Below are 25244 nucleotides of genomic sequence, written 5' to 3' on the forward strand. Positions count from 1 at the left end.
ATAGTTTGACTGTAGGCCTATGTGTATTCAGAGCCGGTGAGCAACGGACTTTCAAAATAATAATAATAAAAAAAAAACTGCGTTAACGTGCGATAAAAAAAATTGTCGGCGTTAATTAATAGTTTAAGTAATTAATAGCGATAATAACGCGGTAACTTGCCCAGCCCTAAAATAAATACAAATTGTGTCTGTATTCTTTTTTTTTTTATTGTAGGTCTATTTACACATGCTCTTAAATCCTCTGTTGTTCAAACGTCTTTTAAGTATCCACATTTCTGTCCCATAATGCTTATGATTCCTAATTCTGTGCCTGATGACTTACAAACATAAAGCCAAGAAGATTGTGAGTCAAGCCCAAAGACACAACTGATGCATATGGCTTTCTCCTTTTCTCACCTGCTCTTTCCCATTAGCATACTTTGTTTGATAATGGGTAGGAGATCTGATTTGAATTGGTAACATAGTGAGGAAAACATATGGCTGAGCATACTTGTATGCATATGCATACAGAAAAGACACATCTCAAGCTAAGCCATGAAAGCGCCAGACTTGCTGCGGTCTGTTTGCTTTGACTCTGTAATCCTTTTTGACATTGGCATCTTTCTGACATGCGTCCTCTGTCTTTCTGTTGCTTTAAACTTGCTGTCCCTCACATGTTTTCAAAACCTTTGAGAGATTAAGAGGAAAAAAACTTTGAATCGAGAATGACTTGCTGGCATCTTTTCCTTGGATGTGTTTTGTGTTCACAATCCAAGTTATAAGCAAACGCACTGTGGTTTTATAGCAAAAACTCCTTCTGAGGTGGAGTTTGTATGGATTGGGCACATATTGCACTCTGTCACTGGCTTAAACTGTTTTTGTGGGTGTAGAAGAACAGAGCACAGCTCATTCACTTTGAAACTGCAGGTTCCCTATTTATTTAATTAAATCACAGCATTTGACAGTGTATTAATCATTGCTTTTATGACCATACTGTAATATATTTAAGATAATTTGTAGTGATTCTGACAGGTCAATTTAGCTCAAAGGAATTATTAATTAATTTATAGGGAATTCGAAAGAATCACTTATTACAACCGAGCAAATGACTCGTTCGCGGTTCATTTGAACTGGCTGTAATTATCAGCTCTGCAGCGGATATAAATATCCAACTATAGTTAACCCTCAGACGGTCTTCGTTTCGGAGTCACATCCTTGGCCTTCCCAGTCAGAAGTGACCGGAGGCCTAAAAATGAAACTTCCTCCATCCCAGTAAAACCAATGCAATTTATTTTTGTTCTATAATATTTATTCTTTTTAATTTTGTATTTTGAGATAATTTTATTGAATTTATTAATATTTATGCAATATTTATGGTCTATTTTTGCCATTGAAAAAAAAAAAAAAAATTATATATATAGTGTTTTTTTTTGTGTGTGTTTTTTTTAATGCTGTATTTTAGTTTAATATAGAGTCTAGGCCTTCAAAAAAAAATGTTTTAAAGGAACACTCCGACTTTTTGGGACTTTAGCTTATTCACAGTATCCCCCAGAGTTAGATAAGTACCTTTTTCATTTCTGTGCGTTCTGTAAGTGTTATTTGACGCACCCACCGCTAGCCTAGCTTAGCACAAAGACTGGATGTAAATGGATAAGGTAGCATACTAATCCCAATAAGTGACAAAATAATGCAAACATTTTCCTATTTACATGTTGTGAGCACAGCTACTTGGGCGGAGTGGCTACTTGGGCGGAGTGATTAGCGCAGCACACGAGACGCCCTGTGGTGAGGAGCAGAGAGTTCGTTTGTTTTGTTTACGGAACCATCAACAGGGCGTCTCGTGCTGCGCTAATCACTCCGCCCAAGTAGCCACTCCCATAGACATGTATAGAAAGGCTAGATGGCTCAAGGCGGAGTCAGCTGTGTCGTCACTTGGCGGCCATCTTAGGTCAGGAGACTGCGCTGCTGCTCCCTGCTGCTGTGGACGGAAGGTGAGTGACATACGCCAACTAAAATGCTCGTAACTTGCTGAATTCTTGACGGATTTACAAACGGTTTGGTTTATTACAAACCTTATTAACGTGGCTATGATTTGTGCTGATGCCGTTTGTGGCTATAATTTTTCACAAGTATGCAGTTAAATAGCCTACATCCCTGACGTTTATGACACACCAAGCCGTTTGAAAATCGGTTGAAAATTGAGCAAAATATAGTTATTTCAGCACTACATGCACAATAGACTTTAATGTTATAACTGGACCAGCGGTCCTGTCCTAAGATGGCCGCCGTGTGACGTCGTCGGGTCCCATTGGCTCTCAGCGCCGGTAAGCTATCTAGCCTTTCTATACATGTCTATGGCCACTCCGCCCAAGTAGCTGTGCTCCTACGCCTAGTGAGAATATAGTTCCCAGTATTTATACGATTAAAAATGGTCTCTGTCTCATATAGCCTTGTTATTTGTACACGCTGTGACTATACAGATCACAACATGTAAATAGGAAAATGTTTGCATTATTTTGTCACTTATTGGGATTAGTATGCTACCTTATCCATTTACATCCAGTCTTTGTGCTAAGCTAGGCTAGCGGTGGGTGCGTCAAATAACACTTACAGAACGCACAGAAATGAAAAAGGTATGTATGGACTTATCTAACTCTGGGGGATACTGTGAATAAGCTAAAGTCCCAAAAAGTCGGAGTGTTCCTTTAAGCAGATTAGCACCATCTGGTGAGAGTATGGAGAGAAAGCGTAGAACCATGGTGTAACCACTAGATGGCATCCACAGCTCTCTATGGAGAGGCATGTGAATTCCCCAGCTGTTTATGGACACATTTACTTTTTTTTTTTTTTTGGTGGATTTGAATATATATTTAAACAATCTCAAAAACTATTTCTTATCAAGTTTTAGATATATATTTTTTTAGAAATAGTGATTTAAAGTGTTAGTTTTTGCATTATGATTACAGTCAAACCTAAACATTGTGTTAGAAAGAGAAGCTTGTGTTGCTAATGCTGCGTTCACACCGGACGCGAATAGCGCGTCAAATTCGCGCCTGCCGCGTCTAGTTTGACGCTTGACCACTTTGTGTTAATTCGCGTGTCAAGAGCGAAATTGACGCGCGTAAAAACAAAAGTTTGAAGCAAAATTTACGCGCGTCAGAGGCGAAAGTTTCGAAACCCGTTGGCGGCCATCTTTTTTAGATGTTTATCGAGCATTAGCATTAATCGAGAGAGTCACCGCTCGTATATGCTCTGGAGAGCAGAAACAGCTGCGTAGGGGACATCGTCGCTGTACTCGGGTCCACCAGACCCTCCAGAGGGTTTCAGGAGTTTCACAATTTGCTCCAGGAGCTAGGTTTGGTGGACCTAACGGTGAGGACCCTGACGAGGACAGCGTAGGCCGTAAGGCCTCGGCCTCGAGTGGTCGCTGCCTGACGAGCCCGCGCTCTACAGCCCGGCGCGAGGTTCACCCTCGCCCGCACCCACCTAATCTGTCATTTATTTTTGTTTTGATAATAAATGGAGTCAGCCTCCAAAAGTGAAACCTGTCCTGTGATTTTTGTTTTTATACACTAAATTGTGTTTGTTGTCTTTACATTAGAATAATAATGTTTCATATAATCTAGAATAGATATGGAATAAATAGCATTCAATACAAAATGAGTATCTCTCATATATTGAAATCGAGTTTTTATGTGAAAGATTTGCTTTGCTGTGCATTTTAGTCATGTTACAAAATAATTTATTGAGGCCAAACATAAAATAACATTATAAACTGTCACTTCACCACGTGACAGCAGCAAGCAGGCTCCTGATTGGTTAACGCGGCGCGAATTGACGCAGAAGTTCAGATTTTTCAACTCGGGCGGCAGACGCGAATTCGCGTCAAACCCGTGAATGCACAAATAGCACTAATAAAATCATTCGCGCTTAACGCGCCAGACGCTCAATTCGCGCTATTCGCGCGAACTTGACGCGCGAATGAGGCGTATTCGTGTATACCGCGCCGCGCTCTACGCCTCATTCGCGCCGCAGGAATTTTTTACGCACGTAACGCGTCTTTGCATTGACTTAACATTGAAATCACTCGCGCCTGACGCGCTATTCGCGTCCGGTGTGAACGCACCATAAGAAGCACATTTTATACCCATTTTTTTAATTCAGAATTTGTAACAAAAAAATGCAATTCATTAAATTATAACACTTTATGTAAAATAATATATATAAAAAAAAATATCGTTTTTTTTTTCAATTTCCCATTCATTTCCAATGGGGGTCATTTTTGACCAAAGACCACAAGTGTGACTATTTTTTTTATGACCACTTAGCATGCTCGGATCATGACCTCAATTTTTTTGTGTGTTCACATACCTAATGCCAAAAAAGTCACCAAGTTTCGTCACATTCCGATGAAGCTGTGATTTTTAGAAATTCAAAACAGAAAATTGAAACTCAGAAATGACAGAGGACCGTCTGAGGGTTAAATACTATTTGTTAGCAAGGTAACTTAGATCAGCAGTTTAAGACATTAAATTTGTAAGCACATAACACAAGTAACACTTCTCTTTAAAATACAAACTAGACTTTATTGATTATTCTAACACATAAAACTAATATCTAACACAAACACACACACACACACACACATTCATACGAGTTGCAGAAAGAAAGAGAGTGAGGAAAGAATGAGTTTTAAGAGTGAGATGATGAAATCCCAAGTTTGTATGCACTTATAAGACATGACCTGGAACGAACCATCAATCATTAACCCTCTGAGGTCTGAGCTGTTTTCTGGGCCCTGGAGGTGGTCTGACATGCTCTGACATTTGTGTTTTTTTCTGTTACTAGTGACATTTTCATGGCTAAAGTCTAATTACACTGTATTCAGCACAAACTCTGCTACAATAATATATCAGCAGCATGTATGTAAAAGTTTGTAGTTTTGAGATAATGACATTTATGCGTGGTTTGTGAAAATACAAAAAAAAATTCTCACTGAAATAAGGCCATGAAACCCATACTGATTATTTCTTCACAAGACTTTTGAAAATTGTATGACATAGCCTAGAATATTTGCTCCAAAACTATGTGAAAATCACCCTGACTGCTCATTCAGATAAGACAATATATTGATTTAAAATTTCTAAGACGTGTTTTGTGTGACAAAGCCATATGCGAAGAGGCGTGATCATCTCATGAATATGTAAGCTTTTCACACCTGAGAAAGACAAAGACACTCCCCTAACTGCCCTATTAGGAGCTATCAGGCCCTGTCATTCAGAGCAACCTTGCACAAAGAATGAGGAGATTTAAAAAAGAATGGCTTTTAGATTGTTTGGATTTATTTACAACACAACACAATCCAAAAATACAAATGACAAAAGAGCACATTGAAAACAATGATCCAAAGACAGAGACCTTTGTGCCATTCCTAAAAACATTGTACATACCTTTAATTTCCAAGGTGTTTGATTTTCACTTTACCATGTTCATGTACAGAGACTCATGTGAATGTTGAAGTCAGCAGGACTCAGTTGCATCTGGTCCCTGAAAGAAAAAAAAAAAGAAAAAACTGTGAACATACTGATATCAAGAGAAACTATAGGGCTGCACGATTTTGGGAATAGATTTTAGATTTTTCTGGTTAAAATTTCTTTTTAAAATTCACAGAATACACACACACACACACATTTCCAACAATATATAATGAACACCAGGTTTGTTGTGCCTTGTAGGCATAGGCTACGCAGTGCTGCATAAAATAATAATAACAATAAATTAAATCTTCCAAAAGATTTCAAGAACAACTACGCTAGAGAAAAATATATTGATTATCATATGTTACTTCAAATGTTTCCATTCGTTATGATGATATGAAATGAGATAATAGTAAAAACATAAAGCCTAATGTTTGGTGCATTTTTCCTTTCAAACGCAATCGCGCTCCAAAATATGATACATTAAAACCAACAGCGCGCTCCAAAATATGATACATTCAAACGCCATCGTGCTCCAAAATATTAAACATTATGGTTATACATATCTATGTTTGAGCAGATATCCACAAACAGTATTTAACGGGAAACACGGGTCTAAATAGTATAATATTCACCATATATCTAGCAACAGTTCAACTGCAATGTGAAGTTTATGCAACAATACCATAAACTAATAAGTAAGAATTTCTTACCTTACATCTTTCTTGTCTTCAAATCGCGTTCTTCTTCTTCTGGGGGTAAATCCAATGTAAGCTCAGACGTGTCTTCCAAACTCGACGAAAAGCAGAGACTTGTGAAGTTTGTTGGTGTTTTGTGTTTGAGGTAACGAGGGCGTTCGCGTCCCATGTGGAGATTTGCATGTGAATCTCTTTTGCGCGAGTGGGCGTGTCGAATTAAAAAGTAATTAGCAAGCGTTTGAGATACTGGACATCCTGTTGGTTTTATACAAATTACTTAAACAGAGAATATTTGTTTTCAGTTTGAATCCGATCATTTAAAAGTACACACTTAAATGTGTATAAAGGTATATGGCTCATAAATGTGTGACAAGTATTCGCTGAGTTTTGTTTCAGTTTATAGACGTGCTCAAGAAAAAAAAGTTCACCGCGACGGAGAGGCAGAACGCACACCCTGTTTATTTTCTTTATTTTACAAAAGCACAATGTTTTGATTTGATTGTAAGTGGACACATACAAAAGTAGAAATATCACAGATTATTTGTTTATATTTCTTTTTTCTGTATAACCATAAATGACGGAGTAATTTAAGTTTATGTTGCTGCTGTGTGAAAAAAATCCAGCAAAACGCGTCGGCGCGTTTCTCGACCTCAGAGGGTTAATCTAACCCTTCTATCGTTCCTTAGGGTTATTAAATTTATATCAATACACCAGTTCAGCTTAAGAGTCTGGAGGCTACTGTGTTCCTTTTGGGGTTCCCTTTTTGTCGGGTGAAAGGGGTGTCCTCGTGCCTGATGTCTGGGGCGGCCAATCACGATGTGTGCTGGCGGATGAATGAAAGTCTTTGTTGAAGCTGGCTTTGCAGAAGAAACATGGACCGAAATCTTGCCGCAAAACTTAACTTAGAACCAAGACTCACAACGGAAAAGAAAGGAAACTAAGAAAAGAAAGGAAATTGAGACGAGAGTAGATGATGGCTTGAATGAAGCTGTTGAACCCGTTCTTCTGATCTTGATTTGGGTTCTTTCGTCTCTGCGCGTCTACATGGTTACTTGTCTGTCTAGTCACTCCGTCATGGCTTCTCCATGATGGTTTTCAAATCTAATTTTTCATTTTCTCTTCTGCTCAAAGCTTTGTTCTGGTCTAAGATTTTAAACTCAAAATGTTTGTCCAACCTCCTGGAAGAGATCTGACCAATTAGACACTGGCTTAATTTAGGAGGTGGCTCTATTCACTTTTTATCATAAATCAGGCGTTATCTGTGATCTCCTTGCTCTCCAACACTAACAGAGAGAACAGATGCCACAGTTTAGACATCATTAGTATTATAAGAATACAAAACATTTTACACAGATTTCAATCAAGCCATCTTTTGAATCAAGAGCATACGATCATACTGACATGAAACACAAAACACTTTCATTCAAACATCTAACAGTTATAACCATTAAATGACTTATATGGGATCTAAGCATATTAGACACACACATATATTGTAGAAACAACATATAATTATGTAGTTGCATGATGTTTGATTGTAAGTCCATCGAAAATTGTTCTGGGATGATTTTATGTATTGTTATAGGTAAAATCTCAGTTCCCTTTCGAAAGGGAACTCGCACTGCGTCGAATGACGCTTTGGGGAACGCCTCAGGCGTGACAGGTGTCTGAAATCACAATCAAATCACGGCAATCATAATGATCGGCGACAGCCCGTGAATCATTAATGTGAATGATTAACGTGCGACCTGGAAGTATATAAGGGCGCCTTGCAAACATGACAACCATCTTTTCGTCTTCAGGGACTGTTCTGTCTGCAAAGCGCAAGGGAAATTACGAAAGAGAAAATGAAATGCACAGAGAAGAAGCTTTCAGTAGTGTGCGGACCCGTGCCAAAATGATATCTGACGCCGGGTGACACACACGAGCTGTGTGTTTTTTGTCTGGGTGAAGAGCACGCACAGGCAGTTCTCGAGGGAGCTGCCTGTACAAACTGTGAGCGTTTTCCCTTGAGAACGCTCCGCTCTCGTTTAGCCCTCTTCTCGAGCGAAGAGGGCTCAGCATCTGGACCTCGTGGTTCAGGTCCCGCTCGTGCTGAGGCAGAGCGGCGACGCGCATCACGGGGTTCTCAGATGGGGCTCGCCGATCACCTTGAGAAAAGAAATCTCTCATACAATTCGGCGGCTGACGAGGGTGAGCTGTAAGTGGAGGATTTCTCTCCTCCTTCTAGCCCAGCAGAGAGTGCTCTTCAGGATGGGCAAGAGATGGCTGATGAGGTTGGTGATATTCCTGAAACCTCTCAGCCACTCTGCCCTGTGTATGCAGAGCTGGTGGATATTATGGATCGTGCTGCGGGCAGACTGCGATTGCCTTGGCAGCGCGAGAGGGGAGAGATCGCTCGCGGAAGGCTTGACGATCATTTTTTCCCTGGCCATAAACCACCAGCTCAGGTGAGCCTTCCATTCCTTCCTGATCTTCATACTGAGATCGAGAGGGCATGGAAGAACCCATATTCTGCCCGTATCCACCAACATGCAGAGGTCTAGTTTCGCTGATGTTGAGGGGATACAAGAACACAGGTATGTGTTGATGCCGCCTATCGATGAGACGCTTGCGAACTATCTCGCGACTGGGCGGGCATCGACACTGAGAGCTCCACCCTGCCATCCAAACCGCTTAAAGCAACATCTCGTTTGAATGGCAGAGCATACACAACAGCGGGTCAGGCCGGTGCTGCCCTGCACACCATGGCGGTGCTGCAGGCATACCAGGCTGATCTGCTGAAGGAGCTCAACCAGGGGGCAGGGATGTCCCCTGAGGCGGTTGCTGAGCTGCGCCGCATCACTGATCTCGCTCTCCGGGCCACTAGGCAAACTGCTACCGCGATCGGCCAGTGATACTCTTTCAGGTATGTGAAAGGCGGTAGACCCCAGGTTTATAACGAACTGTTTGGTGAGTCCCCACTTCGCACGCCGCAGGTGAGCTGAGTTGTCGTCTTTAAGAGTAATTTTTGTGTGTGTAACCAACACTAATGTATCTCTCTACAGACCTCGTTCCCTGTATAGAGTTATGGGGTCATGTCAATGTCATAAGGTAAGGTAAAAATAAATAAAAATTGTTTTGGATTATTAGGGCCCTGAAGTTCCCCTTTAGGTGGCTAGAACGATAACTATGTTAGCCCTCGGGCTTTTAGCAACCTCAGGGTAGAGTGGTTGGTCTATGTCTCATAGTGTTTTTTATTGGGAGTTAGACTGACGCTTGAGTTTCAGATAGATCTTACGTCAAGTCAAGTCAAGTCAAGTTTATTTGTATAGCGCTTTTCACAATACAGATTGTATCAAAGCAGCTTCACAGTATTAAATTTAAATAATACAACAAAGTTTGTTTCAAGAGGAATTTATTGATTGATAAAATTAAATTAAATATCCCCAAAATATCCCCAACTGAGCAAGCCAAAGGCAACAGTGGCAAGGAACCGAAAAACTCCATCAAGTGACCTAATGGTGTCCTAAAACTCCATCAGGTGACCTAATGGAGAAAAAACGTCCGGCCCACGGCACCGTTGACTTCTTCCTGAGTACATCGCCACCTTGAGCTCTGTTTGGGTTTTTCAGTAGGGCTGAGCGATTCTGCAGCCCCTGTATCAAATAATTATGACTATTTCTCTGGTAGGCTGTGGCTCCTCCGAGCCCTCAGGTAGATCTATGCTTGCAGGCTGGCCCTCACCAGGGCTGCCTCCTTAGCTGGCCTAGGCTATGCCAGGGATAGTGGAGGCGCTCTGCTAGTGCATTTCTGCCTCTGACCCTTCACTCTGAAAATGAATGTAGGTGTTTAGCATCCCTGTTGACAGCCTCCTCCCATGGGAGTTGTTAGGCCAAGGCCCGCCCCCTTCTCTGCATTCTGGGGCGACAAGAGTAATGCAGCGTGGTGCAGAGGTATTGAGCAGGGTTAGGCCGTCCTTCGCCTCACGAAGAGACTGGGTCTGTCTGCCCGACCCTGCCGTGCAGAACTAGCATACGGATCAGGGCCGCCAGTATAGGCTACACTCACCTCGCTGAGCTACTGCTCGAGCGTCGGGTTGTCTGTGTTGGCTCACAAGCAAGCCTCACTCCCCTAGGTTGGGTACAGATACATTCTGTCACCCTTAGAGCCGCTGGCAGGCTACACCCTGTTAAAACTCAGGGTGAGGTGAGAGTTTTCCCCTGTGTTACAGGGTCGGTCTGAGTTCCTCACTTTAGTTCTGTATTATCCTACCTCGCGCCACTATGGCTCGGGTCGAGCGGAAAGTTCTAAGCGAAGTACGCTCCCCTGAAGCCAGAGCATTGCCATGAGCTGACGCCCATGCTTACAGATGGTAGGCCCCTGACTCTGGGGCCTCCATTGACGCAGAGGGGCGTATGTTGTACTCCCCTTGTTTAAGGGGTGCTAGCACTATTGCTGAGTACACTGCCATGGGCAATGTAATTAGGTACCAGAATGCTGTAGGCGCTGTGTAAACAGCTTATCTGCCAACGAAGGCTGCACCATTAGGTAGTAGGCCTCAGCAGGCCTCCTTGAATGGTCAGCCCCCAAGAGGGCGCTGTAGGCCAGCCTACTTCACGTGGTTGGCCTTGGTGGTTCGGGCAGTTGACTCACTGATGTGTAGTAGGCCTTAAACGGGCCTCCTCTGAGGTGAGTCCTAACATTGTGGGACATACTTTATAGCCGCTACCAGGTAGCTAGCCGTAACTAGGCCTCCTGTGGCTGGACCCAACAGTGTACCTTTGTAGCAGGCCTCACCAGGCCTCCCTGGAGATAAGCCCCAAGGACAGGCAACTGGACAGCTGGCCTGACTTACTATCGGGTAGTAGGCCTCACTGAGCCTCCCTGAAGGTGAGTTCACTCAGACTGTGACTCTCAGGTAGCAGGCCTCACCGGGCCTCCCTGAATGTGAGCTCTCAGGTAGTAGGCCTCACCAGGCCTCCCTGAAGGTGAGTTCCCTACATGCAGTGGTTATCAGGTAGTAGGCCTCACCAGGCCTCCCTGAAGGTGAGTTCCCCACATGCAGTGGTTATCAGGTAGTAGGCCTCACCAGGCCTCCCTGAAGGTGAGTTCCCCACATGCAGTGGCTGTCAGGTAGTAGGCCTCACCAGGCCTCCCTGAAGGTGAGTTCCCCACATACTGTGGTTATCATGTAGTAGGCCTCACCAGGCCTCCCTGTGAGTGGTCTCCCAACGATGCTGGGTTCTGGAAGCTAGTGGCCGCTTGCTATCAGTCCAGCTGGCCTTATTAGGCAGCTGCTGAAAGCGGGCTTGTGCCCTGGCTCAACTAAAGCGTTCGCCCTCTGCTACTGGTTCCCTCCCGGAACCTCTTTTCTGCCTACAGCCTGGTTTGCCTACCAGGTGGACCATTGCTCCCCTCACTGAGGGTCACTTTGACTGTTTGGACTCCTGAGTCTGGTTAGACGGTCGTAGGCCTTTCGTGAGGCCTCCCAGTTAGATCAGCCCTTAGGCCTTCACAGGCCTCCTCAGTGTTTTGAAACACAAACACTGGGTAGATCCATGGATCGAGTAGAGAAACTCCCCTCGCTGGCAAGGGTTGGAAAGCACTATGCTGAGTCATACTCTCCGGGATATCCCGTCTCTGAGATCCGGGCCGAGTGGTTCACTGCCAGCTTTGCAGTCCCTCGGGTTGGATGCCTTACCTAAAGGCAAGTTCCAGAGGCTCTGTCCTCGGACAGACAGGATGTGGCCAGACTGAAGCGTCTATGTTAGTGATACCAGGTCAGGCCGTCCTGGTGGCATTTCGGGTGGTACGTCCCCGAATAGTGACTGGCTGGGGTTCCCTCGGGTTCCCTGGCCACATTCCCTAGAAGGGACCCCTTCTAAATTGAAGTTGTAGTCCTAGGCCTTTATGCAGGCCCAGGTAGGCCTTCAGTAAACCTCGTTTATGGAGGTCCTCCTGTTAGGCTTATAGCTTGGGCTATGACCGTAGGGAATGCTGTCGCTGACAGCCCAGTTTGACCTGAGGGGAGGTTCCGGCATTTCATTTGAATTTGCTGGTTCTGACAGTGCTACTGCCAGTGGGCATGCACTCCCCTTAGCATGGTGGCGTGGGTATATCGTTCCCCAAAGCGTCATTCGACGCAGTGCGAGTTCCCTTTCGAAAGGGAACGTCTCAGGTTACGACTGTAACCTATGTTCCCTGAGAACAGGGAACGAGACACTGCGTCTCCTTGCCATGCCTCGGGGCCTGCCTGCCAAACAGTCCCTTCAGACGAAAGGATGATTGTCATGTTTGCAAGGCGCCCTTATATACTTCCAGGTCGCACGTTAATCATTCACATTAATGATTCATGGGCTGTCGCCGGTCAATATGATTGCCGTGATTTGATTGTGATTTCAGACACCTGTCACGCCTGAGGCGTTCCCCAAAGCGTCATTCGACGCAGTGTCTCGTTCCCTGTTCTCAGGGAACATAGGTTACAGTCGTAACCTGAGACGTTTTCTGTGGCTTGAGGAGATTTTACACCCTGGGTCATTCAGAGGTCCTTAAGAAGAAGGGGGTCTGTTTAGTATATCTGTCATGGGGGTCCAGCAACTTCTGCTGTTATCTTGATCGAGCATTAAGCTGTGCCATCTCTGAACCAATCAGTCTTTCCAAACTATCAAACGCTGACAACGTTCTTCCTTTAGTTGGGCTCATCGCTTTGAAGCTTGCATGGCCATAAAGTTCTTAGCTGGGGTTTTTCGTTGGTTAGCGGAGACTGGCTGGAAACTGATTTTATGGCCCTGGACTGGTGATTTGGGGACTGGAATGTTGAGTTCTGTGTGGACTTATGTTTGAACAAATCATCTGGAAGATTCATTTTTGTTTGTTTCGCCCTCAAATCCTACAATACAGATATATCATAATTGTGATTTTATTTTAATAAATTGTGCAGCTCTGTTTTCAAACTACTTTGAATCAATGATTACCTTGAAATAAACCTTTAATTTCATGTTTTTTCTCAAAAATGTTATAATACGTTAAAAACAGCCTAATACAATGTTTTTGTTTTGTTTTTAAATCCCTTGTGAAAAAGAAGTGTGCTTAGCTGTATTGGATGTTCATTTATAGTAAAGTGTATTTAAAAAAAAAACTGATCTTGAATCATCTCGAGAGAATGGTGGAGAATGGTTATATATGTATAATGCGAGGGAACGTCCTGGTTGCGAATGCAACCCACCGTTTCCTGAAGGAGGCGACTGAATGGGATCACGCTAGGGAGCCTGTCTTCTTCGAGCATGTTAGAACAAGCCAATGCGCGCATTGGCGTGCATGAGACGCATCGTGCGCAGGGATAAATACGGAAGCAGATGCACGCACCACTTATTTTTCGCTGAGGAGCCAAGTGGAACTCTGAGTCAGCAGTGGTCACCTTCCAGTGCCTGGGTAAAAGCCTCAAGTACCCCCGCAACTCTAAGGCGGAGAAGGGCGAGGCTTAGGCCAGGGAAGTCGACTGCTGTTCCACAGGACCACTGGGAAAGCGTACCCTGACAAGGAAGGAAGGGACGCTGCGGAGACCACATCCTGCCCGAAGGGAGGTAACGTGGGGAATACACATATGGACTGGGCGGATGACCGGGCAGTACAACATATGGAATGTCACTGGGATGACTCCAGCCTATAACAGGGGGAAGGATCAACCAACAGTGACCCGCAGGGAGCCGTACCATGGACTAATACACATATGGGATCGCCGTAGGGATCAGAACATATGGACCCAGCCTAACACAGGTTCCTCCAGTGCATACGAGTGATAGGCCTGGCTTTGGACACTCTGCCATGTCCGATGCCGAAGGGTATGGAGGAACTCAACAGGGTTCAGTTTAACCCTCTGGGGTCTGAGCTGTTTTCTGGGCCCTGGAGGTGTTCTGACATGCTCTGACATTTGTGTTTTTTTCTGTTACTTGTGACATTTTCATGGCTAAAGTCTAATTACACTGTATTCAGCACAAACTCTGCTACAATAATATATCAGCAGCATGTATGTAAAAGTTTGTAGTTTTGAGATAATGATATTTATGCGTGGTTTGTGAAAATACAAAAAAAAATTCTCACTGAAATAAGGCCATGAAACCCATACTGATTATTTCTTCACAAGACTTTTGGAAATTGTATGACGTAGCCTAGAATATTTGCTCTAAAACTATGTGAAAATCACCCTGACTGCTCATTCAGATAAGACAATATATTGATTTAAAAATGTTACGACGTGTTTTGTGTGAGAAAGCTTTATGCGGGAGCTCATTAATATGTAAGCTTTTCACACCTGAGAAAGACAAAGACCCTCCCCTAACGGCCCTATTAGGAGCTATCAGGCCCTGTCATTCTGAGCAACCTTGCACAAAGAATGAGGAGATTTAAAAAAGAATGGCTTTTAGATTGTTTGGATTTATTTACAACACAACATAATCCAAAGATACACAACAAATAACAAAAAAGCACTTATTGAAAACAATGATCCAAAGACAGAGACCTTTGTGCCATTCCTAAAAACATTGTACATACCTTTCATTTCCAAGGTGTTTGATTTTCACTTTACCATGTTCATGTACAGAGACTCATGTGAATGTTAAAGTCAGTAGGACTCAGTGGCATCTGGGCCCTGAAAAAAAAAAAAAAGTGAACATACTGATATCAAGAGAAAGGCCTGCACGATTTTGGGAATAAATTTTAGATTTTTCTGGTTAAAATTGCTTTTTAAAATTCACAGAATACACACACACACACACACACACACACACACACACACACACACACACACACACACACACACACACACAAATGTTTCCAACAATATATAATATAATGAACACCAGGTTTGTTGTGCTATGTAGGCATAGGCTATGCAGTGCTGGATAAAATAATAATAACAATAACCTATAGCAGCCTATACATCTTCCAAAAGATTTCAGTAACAACTAAGCTAAAGAAAAATATATTGATTATCATGTTACTTCAAATGTTTCCATTCGTTATGATGATATGAAATGAGATAATAGTAAAAACATGAAGCCAAACGAGATCGCGATCCAAAATATGATACATTCAAACGCGATCGCACTCAAATATAAAACATTATGGTTACCATATACATATCTACGTTTGAGCAGATGTCCACAAACACAGTAACAGTAAACACAGGTCTAAATATTACACCATATATCTAGCAACAGTTCAACTGCAATGTGAAATTTATGCAATAATAACAAACTAATATGTAAGAATTTCTTACCTTACACCTTTCTTGTCTTCAAATCGCGTTCTTCTTCTTCTGAGGTAAATCCAATGTAAGCTCACGGTGCGCCTTTCAAACTCGACGGAAAGCAGAGACTTGTGAAGTTTTTTGTGCTTTGTTTTTGAGGTAATGAGCGCGTTCGCGTTCCATGTGGAGATTTGCATGTGAATCTCTTTTGCGCGTGTGGGCGTGGTCAAATTAAAAATAATTAGGAAGCGTTTGAGAAGCTGGACATCTTGTTGGTTTTATACAAATTACTTAAACAGAGAATATTTGTTTTCAGTTTGAATCCGATCATTTAAAAGTGAACACTTAACACATTCAGACCGGGGTCTCAACTTGTGAGAGTTAGCCGGCCCGAATTCCAGGCACAACTCGTTGACCGAAAGCTAGCAAGTCCCTATCCTCTAGTGGAGACCATGCGAGCAGGATAACTGTTTTTTAAAAAACAGAATTTTTTAACTCACTGCCTGTGATGGCTCAGGGGCGGTCTCTGCAGTGCATTAGCACCAGAGAAAAAGACCCAAGAGGGTAAGGAGGGGACATAAGGCGGATATATCTCCTTGCTCGCCTCAGGGACCTGACGGATCAAATCGCACTCCGCTTGGATTTGAATCCACTGCCTCATGATGTGCGGCAATGTAGAAGCCACAACATTTTGAGGTGGAGGGGACAGCCAAGCAGTCCAACCACAAGCAGTTTTTTAAAAGGGAGCACTGAAGTGATCGAACACCTTCGGGATCTCCTCACGGAGAGAAGACTCAATTCAACGAACAGGTTCGATTTCTATTAGAGGAGCAAGTGTCTTTCTAGAGGCAGTGTTGGGAAAGTTCACTTTCTACATGAACTAGTTCAAAGTTCAGTTCACAAATTTTAAAATGAACTAGTTCAGTTCATAGTTCAAACTTCAAAATTTTTAACTAAAGTTCACAGTTCCAAAAAATGAACTAGTTCAGTTCTTTTTTTCCATATGTTGCTGCAAGCTATTATTTTTCAAAATTATTGCCACAGCCCATATAAAACCACAGACAACAATTATGTTATCAGTTTTAACACTGAAACTATGCGTCAGATTTCATCTTCATATCCAATTTTAAAATCCTTATCCAACCAGGGTTTACATAGCATTGAGGGTAGGGTTGCCAACTAAACAAATGCGGGACAATCGTGCATGGTTCTTTACAGGAAAATGAGGGACACTCAAAATATTTGTAGGCTATAGGCTAGGCCAACATAACACAGTAGGCCTATATGTCATTTCAGGTTTGTATGTGTTTAAAATGTTTTCAGACAACATATTTGTTTTGATTAAAGTCGTATTACACACAAACCATAGTTAAAAATAATAGCATTTATCTGAAATAGAAAGCTTTTGTAATTATACACTACTTTTAAAGAAATTAAAGAAATGAATAACCTACTTTTATTCAGCAAGTACATTTTTTAATGTTAAGTTTTTTTTATTTCGGATAAATTTACTTTGAACCTTTTATTCATCAAAGAATCCTGATTTTTTTTTTTTTACATTAATAATAATCAGAAATGTTTCTTGGCCAGCAAATCACATCAGTATATTATTCCCTCAGGACGATTTCATGCTTTCTTGCGTGGCTGGATGTATGTTGGAATCACGTTGTTTGAATTCGTTAAAACTGATTTGCCGAAATCAAAACCCAGTCGGACAGTGAAAGGGATTTGCCGTTAGCGAGAGTCCGGATCGAAGCGACCAGACAGCGGAGGATTCTGTGCGCAAATCAAACAATGATTTGTCCCAAAATAATAATTAATTCTCAATTTAGAGTTTGTTATTCGTATGGTCTGATGCGCGTGAGTGTGGACTGTGATTGGATGATGACCGGTGTCGTGATCAAGTGCCGTGTTGCTGTTGTATCAGATTCAGTCATACATCAGTGGTTAGATCAGCGTCAATAAACGGGACAACGGAGGTTCCGAACGGGACAAATACATTTCTATAGAAATCTTGCACCCTTTTGAATGAAGTTAAACTGAGAGAGCGTGCCGTTCACAGACACCAGAATGAACGAGTTCACAGTAACGTTCATCAGGCAGTAACAGAGTACGTTCAGTTCACGTTCGCCCAAAATATGAACGAGTTCATGAACTATCGTTCAATGAACGCGTTCAGGCACAACACTGTCTAGAGGGTGCTCACAGAAGTGATGGTCTCTACTGCATAACAATTATTGCGGTAGACCAGAACCTCCACGTCCCGTTCTTACTAGAACCAGACCTGGAACTTTCCAAGGTCTAGACGCGGGTGCCATCGTGCCCCATCCCTGAGAATATGCTCAGGGTGTCAGGAAGGCTGTCGAGAGGAGGTTGGTTGGGCCAATGAGGGGCAACTAACAAGACCTGTTCCATCTCTTTCTGATTTTAGCACCATAGTGCAAGAAGGCTCACTGGGGAACGCATTTCTGCGGGGCCCAGGGCCAGCTGTGGCCAGAGTCTTTGTCGAGGGATGTCCACTCAGACAAGAGAAGAAACAGCTGGTGTAGGACGAGTCCGGAGGGGCAACAGACGTGACAGTGCGGCCCCAAAGTGGTCCGAAACAGCTGGCCAGCTGGGGATGGAGTCTCCACTGTATCTGGACCGGAGACTGTCGTGAGGCTTGTGAGTGGCACGATTGAGCAGGCCAGCAAAAATAGGTGGAATGAAGCGACTTTAAAAGTTTCTGACTCCAAGGAGGAGGTGGCGGGCGAGTTGCAACATGCAAGGGGAGTGGGACCCTTTCTCACTTCTAAATAGCACTGAGCTGGCACACCTCACTTGAGAGATGCGCTAGACCAAGAACTCCTCCATACTAGAAAAGAGATACTCGGCATTTGGGCGAGATTACTCTATCCCAGTTGATCTGAAGACCCAACTGGCTATGGAGCCTGTGGAGTGGAAGGATAGAGATCTGAAGTACACGTCTTTCAGGTCGAACGCTGCAGACCAAGCTTTGGGATGGGGCATTGAAAATGCAACTCTGTGTTTACAAGTAAACGGAGACTTTCGAAAAAGGGCCGTATCAGTTGGCACAGAACCAAGATGGTTGTAACCCACCACATAATAAGGGTACAATGAAGTACGGGCTCTGAAGCAAAACTCCATACCGGCTGGAGGGACGGCTAGCACGCGTCCTTCGCCAGTAGGACTGCGGAGCACACACAGGACAGGAGCTCTGCTCAACACTTAGGTGTGAATATCACTGAGCCTGGGCGGAAGCCGAGCGAAATGAATCGCAAGCCACCTATGAGCGCACGGTCTGGACTACCCTCGTTCATGCCCACGAGTGCCCTGGCCTGATAGACCTGTAGCAGCGCCATGGCACGCAAGAGGAGGCGGCTTGCCCACAGGCTTTGTAAGCTCTGCCCGCATCCAAAAAGCAGCGGCCGCCGGACACAGGTGCACCTGTGTCACGCCAGACCGCTCCATTGGAGGGACAGCCTCGCAACCCTTAACCGCTCCTCCGTCAAGGGTAGTGAGGGGGGAAAAGCTTATTCAGGCAGTTTCTGGCAGAGAAAGGTGCCATCTACAACCTGGTAAGCTCTCCATGCACTTCAGGAAAGAAAGGCACTGGGGTAGCGAGCTGAAAACCAGCGCGGCCCATCCTGAGATACCAATCATCCAACCGAGACTGTTCGGGACACGGTGGAAGATTCCAGTCGAGCCCGACAGCCTCGGCGGCCCGATTCAGCATAGCTGATGTTTCTGGATCTGGATCTGGCTCGGGCAACGTTACACTCCCAGAGGGAGACAACGTAGCCGAGTCATAATTTCCAGAGGTCAGCTCACCCTCCGATGCTGCAATCGGCATCCTGTCCCCTGGAGAGGCCCGAATGAAACGGCTGGTCGGTCCATTACAGAGGGACCAGCGCGCTCAATGGAGCTCCACCGGCTGCTATGTGGTAGAGGAGTGAGGGGCCCACAGGGATTGGTAACCGGGCGGGAAAGCCTCACTATGATCCTCTGATCACCCATCCCACACAGTGCCGTAGCGGGCCGTGGCAATGGGGACTCCAGCTTCACACATGAAGGCGAGCCTCGATCTCAACACCGCGATAGTCATATCCCCGCAATGAGAACATAAACTATCCACAAAAGCTGCTTCAACGTGCTGCATATATACACATACATTATATACACAGATATAATAAAAACACGTGATACAACCATTGTGACCGTCCATATGGTGGGACATGGAACGATCGCATCCAGAAACGCACGGGTGGAAAGGCATCTTGAAAAAGACGCAAACGCACCCGTGTTGCTCTTTCAGGAAATGAAAAACTCTCACCAGTGCCGGAGCACACAGGGGAATCAACGCGGCAACACTGAACAGTGAACTGAAACAGTGAAGCACTCACTTTTCCGCCCTCTAACCAGCCGTCAACAAACAGAAATTTGATGCTGTTAAAACAGCAGTTGAGAGCTCAAAGCTCGCGATCACGCGATCACGCTGTAGAATCACCAGCAGCTGGAAGAGTCTTACTAGAAGAAGCACCGACATACTCGCTCGTTGTAATATAACAACACTCTTCAGAGACATCAACGTGAAGACCGATCGGCTCTGCAGCGAAAGACAAGTGGTGCGTGCATCTGCTTCCGTATTTATGCCCGCGCAGCGGGGCAGAGCGTGCGATGCGTCTCATGCATGCCAATGCGTGCATTGGCTCGTTCTAACATGCTCGAAGAAGACAGGCTCCCTAGCGTGATCCCATTCAGTCGACGTTGACTACGTCTGACGTTCTCGACTGAAAGGGAACTGAGCAGATGGGAGATTCCCTTTCTCTCTTGTTCCTATGATCGTGTGCAAATGAATTGTGTGTTTGCAATCTATGATTTTATGATTCTTTGTTGAAACTGCTCTAATATGAAAACAACTATATTCAGCCTTTCATCCAGAACGTTCAGAGAAATGATTTAATACTCATCTAATTTTAAAAGTTAGATGCCTGTATTAATATCTTGTCTGGCTTTTCTTTGGCTACGTTTAATTCTGAGAAATAAAAATGGCAAAATAGCCATCTGGTGATGGACTTTGAGAACGCCACCTCCGAGCGCTCCTTGCATCTAGACTGGCCACAGGAGAAAGAGCAAGTGCTCAGAGTTAGAGCAGATTTCTGTCCGGTGGCCAGGGCTTCTTCATGTGTCTTTTTGCCCTCTTCGTCGACTTATTCGACTATTGTGGGTGCAAGAGCACATGGTTATACGATGATGCCCCAGTTGGAAGAGACGCTCGTGGGCTATCTCTCCTGGGAACTCATCGTCACTTAAAAAGTCAGCACTCTCAACCAAGCCATGCAGAACAACATTCACGTTGGTAGGAAAGGCTTTTCAGTCATCGGGTCATGCAAGTGCTGCTCTGCACATTATGGCAGGCCCCCGGGAGGGGGCACATCAAATATATAAGTAGCTCTTTCCCGACACCCTCACTACACCACTGATCCATCCCCGCCACCCTGCATGCAGGGATCAGTTCATGTTCTTCAGATTAACATAACATCCACTGCACTAGCCAGTGGCATAAGTCAGAGCAACTGTTCATTTGTTCTGGGGGCCATAACAATGGGGGTGGCCGCCAGAAAGCAAACTATGTCGTATTGGGTGAGGGATGTCTACATAATCATAGACTGTGGTCTTGACCATTTGCGGCACATTTCATGTCAAAGAAGTTCAACTTCTAGAAATTCGTCTCAAAACATTCATTCTATTCCACTACACTGCGTATCATGTTTTTAAAAGGAAAAAAAAGCATTCTATCTGCGTTCATTCAGCTCACTGCTTTTCAGTCTGTGGGCTTTTCCTGACCTGTGGTCAGTGCTGCACCCCCTGCTATCATGACAGACAGACTAGTAAACTGCATTGTTCAATGAGAGACTTTTATCGTTATCACATTCTCATCGAATCACAGGAAAGACAACCATGGCCAGGGAAAACTCTTCCACAGTTTTCAAAAAATAATAATTGACATACATGATACATGTATATTGAAATGCTAATGATGTCAGGGTACGCAGTCTTGGTGCATTGTGTACAATCATGTTATCTATTGTTTCAGGTAAAATACTATTATAGTAATGAAATGAAAGGCCACAGAAGTGAACTTAAAGAGAGTACACTTTCATGGCTGTGAACACACTTAAATACACTTTTGAAATGGTGTTTTTCAAAAATGATATATGGCGCTACCCTGAGAAAGGTCTATAGAAGTAATTATAAAATTACATTTAAATATGTAGCAAAGTCCTACTTAAGTTGAAAGTACTTTTAAGTTAAACTAACTGCATTTAATATACATTTAAAATACAATACAATACATTATTTTATTTTCATTTCAAATCACATGCAATTAAGTATCCAAAAACATTACATTCTGTTCGCACTTAAATTGTGATGTGAAGTCGATTCATTTATGTGAACAGATTCTTTCTGACATTATTTCAATTAACCTGTTCAGAAAACCAATTCACTAGTTCATTTAAATATTTACGCAATGGCGTCACGTATACGCAATTCTACTATTAAGCCCCTGAGGTCGGCTGTCGCGCCGGCGCGATAGGCTCGTTTTTTTCCTTATCAGTGCAACAGAGACGAAAAATACTCTGTTGATTTTGATCTTACATACTTGTGTTTTACATCACTCGATCCTGTTAAGTGTGTATTATTTTTGTGTATACTCACAATAAAAACAAAGTGTTGTGCTTTTTGCCAAATAAAGAAAAATAAACATGATGCGAGTTCTGCTTTCTCTCTGTCAGTGTAGTCCATTCTGAAACGCGTCCGAAAATGAACTGTAACTCAGCGAATTCTCAGTCAAACAGGCATACAGACACACAGGCATGAAGCTTGAATTCTCTTCTTTTAAATGAAGTAATTAGGGATGCACCGATCCGATACTCAGTATCGGTATCGGCTCCGATACTGCCATTTTTGCCGGATCGGGTATCGGTCAGCCGAGGCCGATCCAAATCCGATATTGTGCGTATACTATTCAGTGTTATTGTTAAGCCCCACAAAAAGCACACAAACATTATAAAGCACCCTACGTTTTCGTGCACAATATTATAAGTGTTCTGAAGCCATTATATAGTATAATGTGAGATAGAAATGAATATTTAAGTCGTTAAATTCAAGCTCACGTAAACGTTTCCCTCAGCTGCGGCTGTCAATCATTCTTCATTCAGCATTCAAACAGCGTGTCACGCTCGGTTACGACAGTTAACACGATGAAACTCTCTCCAAGATGATTCAATGTTACTACTATTATTATACTTGATCTGTAGATAAAGGTCTATGGTTTCGCATAAAACAACTTTATCTTGCTGGACTTTATTGCTTTACCTTAAACATGTTACTTTCTACCGGGTGTCTGTTAGATATCACAACACCTGAGTAAAGTCAAAGCACTATTTGTTCTTCACGCGCACAGTAACTGAAATTTAAAACTGTTAAAAGAAAATGCTGAATAGACTTGCATAGATAGATACTGTATAATACACTACACATCAATATGTATTTTCTTTGTGCTTTAAACTTTTAAATGTGGACTCGACGCGCTGCGCGCTGAGACTCATGTTGCTTCAACACATCATTCTGCGCTCGGGATGCGCATAAGCTCTTTGTGCCGCACTGTATCGGAGCCTTTCATATCATAATACAGTGACGCAATGAAAGATTAATAGCCGTTCTTGTTCCGTCCTATCTATCATATGTTGCTACCTTATTAACCCTCTGGGGACCAAAAACGCGTCCGCGCGTTTTGCTCGTTTTTTTTTTTAGCAATGAAAAATAAACACAAAATGCTCTGTTAATTTTGATCTTTCATTTTCGTGTAATACATCAATCGATCCTGTTCAGTTTCTATTTTTTTTCTGTATACTCACAATACAAATAAAGTGTTTTGCTTTTTGACAAATAAAGAAAAACTAACATGATGCTATTTCTGCCTTCTCTCTGTCAGTAAACTCCCATTTGAAACGCGTTCGAAAATTATCTATAACTCCGCGAAAATTCAGTCAAACAGGCAAACAGACCCACGGGCATAAAGCTTGAGATCGCAGCTTTTAAATGAAGTAATTTATATAAAAAACAAATATTATCAGCTTCTGTAATCTGTATAAAAAGAGAGCGACTCCAGTCGAGCTCATTAGGAGCCATTCAAAAGTAATTTGACCACGCCCCGGAGAGCGCGTGCTATTCAAACGCAAATTCTGAGAACCATTTCAGTCTGTGAAACGCCCCCACATCAGCTGTAAACAAAGAGGCATAATATAGCCTACCTTATGGAGAAAATTTTCCGTGCTGATATGAGGAGCAGATCCCGCTGAGGAGTGAGGTAGGCTAAGTTATCCTTTCTCAAGTGTTAATGTGGAATAACGTTATGGAATAACGTTGTAGGCTTATGTAAACAAAAAGATGAATCGCGTTTCTATAATATGAATAGCGTTTCTGTGAGATGAATGAAGGGTACATATTTGTAAAGACTGTTTAGCCTAAATATGAATCGCGCGTCTGTGTGTGAAAGAATAAACTGCTTTTACAGTTACAGTTACTGCGTTACAGTCAGGCGAAGTATGAAAGACAACATTTTGTTGACTAGATTTGGGTACAGTTTTTACTGTAGAATATACTGTCACATCAAATAAGCTTTTCTGCTCATATATATAAAATACTATTTTGTCAAAAATAAAGTCATAGACTAAGATGTTCCAATGTTGGCTATATTCAAACTAATGAATACATATGATAAAATGTAGGCCTATAATCTTTTTTTTTTTTTTTTTACAAAGAAAGAGTACTTTTTTTGCAGAAATATTGCTGAAATTGTAATTATTGTTGTAATTGTAACCTTTTTAATAAAATAGCAAAACATATTTACAAGATAGATGTAAGCAAAATCTTAAATGGTCAATATAAGTCTTCTTCTAAATATATAGGCTATTTTGTCCTTGCATTGTGGCTCAGTCAGTGTCACACCTGAATGAATGGCTAATTATGCAGAGTCATTATGCAGAGTGGGTGGGACTGGGTAATCTAAGGTGTAAACTACTCCTCCCCCTCGCATATTGGCTTTCCAAGCAAAACCTGTTTTACACCATTTAAATCAATGTATTTTTTTTTTGTGAACGATAAAGCAAGACTATTTTCACATAATTTTGAAGCTAGAACTCCAAGAGAAAACATCCATTAGTCAAAAGTCTTGTGGGCACATATTTTGTATGAGTTTTGTGGTCTTATTTCAGCAACTTTCATTTTTATTTTTTTAAATAACCACGCATAAACATTTTTCTCTTAAAAATACAAACATCTACATACATGTTGCTCGCATATTATGGTAGGCCTGTTTGTGCTATATAGAGTGAATTTACACCTTTGCCATTAACATGTTTATAAATAACTGAAAAAAGCACAAATGTCAGAGCATGTCAGAACATCTCAAGGGCCCCAAAAACAGCTTGGTCCCCAGAGGGTTAAACAGCTGTACTATACATTTAAAAAATGTCTTTAAAAAAAAAAAATTATAGTAGGCTGTATATAAATAATTTATAATTTAGATTTTTGTTATCTTGTTTTTCATGAATGTATTTTACAACAATACAAAGAGCAATGTGCATTTAGTGTTACACTTATTGTCTCTAATTTGTTCCCCACTAAACGTTTTTTTCACAAAATGTTCAGATTTTTATACAATTATTGTGCACTTTTTCTAGACAAAATTTTACTGCTGAATTATCCACTAATCTAGTTTATAATAGCATTTATGTCAGATTATGATCTTATATTTTTTGTTGTTGTTGTTTTTCTTTATAATGAAGTTGTCTG

General features: G+C 42.5%; 1 protein-coding gene and 2 long non-coding RNA genes across 4 annotated transcripts in view; 1 reads left to right on the forward strand and 2 right to left on the reverse strand.

Annotated features, from left to right (window-relative positions):
- LOC309511499 (retinoic acid receptor beta-like) overlaps positions 1-25244 on the forward strand; it is a 327730-nt gene that overhangs the window by 73166 nt on the left and 229320 nt on the right. The gene's annotated exons all lie outside the window — the stretch shown is intronic.
- LOC309511574 overlaps positions 1-25244 on the reverse strand; it is a 144258-nt gene that overhangs the window by 1692 nt on the left and 117322 nt on the right. The gene's annotated exons all lie outside the window — the stretch shown is intronic.
- The window catches only part of LOC309511601, a 54837-nt gene continuing 34975 nt past the window's right edge, over positions 5383-25244 (reverse strand). The window contains exon 2 of the long non-coding RNA XR_014210712.1: positions 5383-6817. This is a non-coding gene — a long non-coding RNA (uncharacterized lncRNA). The remainder of the gene's footprint in view (positions 6818-25244) is intronic.

Source organism: Leuciscus leuciscus (genome assembly GCF_965113295.1).
Source record: "Leuciscus leuciscus genome assembly, chromosome: 12".
NCBI lineage: Eukaryota > Metazoa > Chordata > Actinopteri > Cypriniformes > Leuciscidae > Leuciscus > Leuciscus leuciscus.